Below are 1,073 nucleotides of genomic sequence, written 5' to 3' on the forward strand. Positions count from 1 at the left end.
TATAACTGCTTTGACATGCTCTCTTGATTTGGTGTTACTATGTAAATTTCTTAGTGGTCTTTCCGAGATCAGTTTGGATAGTTGGCTTATCTGAGTTTCGAGCCCTTGAATCGATGCTTGTTGATTCTTAAGTGTTGTCTCGGTGTTCTGAAAATGGGTTTCTAACACTGAAATAAACTTTGAGAGCATCTCTTCAAGGTTTGGCTTCTTTTCCTATTGGTAGGGTGGTTGTTGATAGCCCGGAGGATGCTGTGGTCTTTGATTTCCTTGACCGCCCCATGAGAAATTTGGGTGGTTCCTCCAACCTGCATTATAAGTGTTACTGTATGGATTGTTTTGAGGTTGATGATTATTACCCATGTAATTTAATTGCTCATTATCCATGTTGTGGCCATAAGGTTGGTATTCCGAATGGTTTGTTCCACCGCTACTTGCTTCGCACTGCATTACTGGGTGAACTTGTAAAGAATTAAGAAAACCATCAATCTTTTTATTTTAGAGTTCTACATGATTAGAGAGTATGGTGACTGAATCGACGTTATAAACGCCGACTGTTTTCGTTGGCTTTGTCCTCATGACTTGCCACTGATAGTTATTCAGTAATATCTCTTCTATAAACTCATAGGCATCTTCCGGTGTTTTATTGTTGATGGTTCCGCTAGCAACTGCGTCAACCATTTACCGAGTCGAAGGATTCAGACCATTGTGAAATGTTTGTACTTGGAGCCAAAGCGGCAACCCATGGTGAGTGCACCTTCTCAAAAGGTCCTTGTATCTCTCCCATGTGTCGTAGAGTGTTTCTAAATCCATCTGCACAAAAGAAGAGATATCATTACGTAATTTAGTCGTTTTAGCCGACAAAAAATATTTTAGTAAAAATTTTTCGGTCATTTGTTCCCAAGTAGTAATTGACCCTCATGGTAACGAGTTCAACCACTGTTTAGCTTTGTTCCTCAATGAAAAAGGGAATAACTGAAGACGAATGGCATCATCAGAAACGCCATTGATTTTAAAAGTGTCGTAAACTCTAAAAAATTCGCCAAGTGAGTGTTGGGATCCTCATCTTGCAAACC

The 1,073-nt window shown here is 39.6% G+C and overlaps 1 non-coding gene across 1 annotated transcript; it reads left to right on the forward strand.

The window, feature by feature from the left end:
* Positions 1-736: 736 nt before the first annotated feature.
* Positions 737-843, forward strand: LOC128281289 (small nucleolar RNA R71). Its single transcript, XR_008271502.1, has one exon. It is a non-coding gene; the product is annotated as a small nucleolar RNA R71 (small nucleolar RNA).
* The last annotated feature ends 230 nt before the right edge of the window (positions 844-1,073 follow it).

This window comes from Gossypium arboreum, chromosome 9 (genome assembly GCF_025698485.1).
Source record: "Gossypium arboreum isolate Shixiya-1 chromosome 9, ASM2569848v2, whole genome shotgun sequence".
Classification (NCBI taxonomy): domain Eukaryota; kingdom Viridiplantae; phylum Streptophyta; class Magnoliopsida; order Malvales; family Malvaceae; genus Gossypium; species Gossypium arboreum.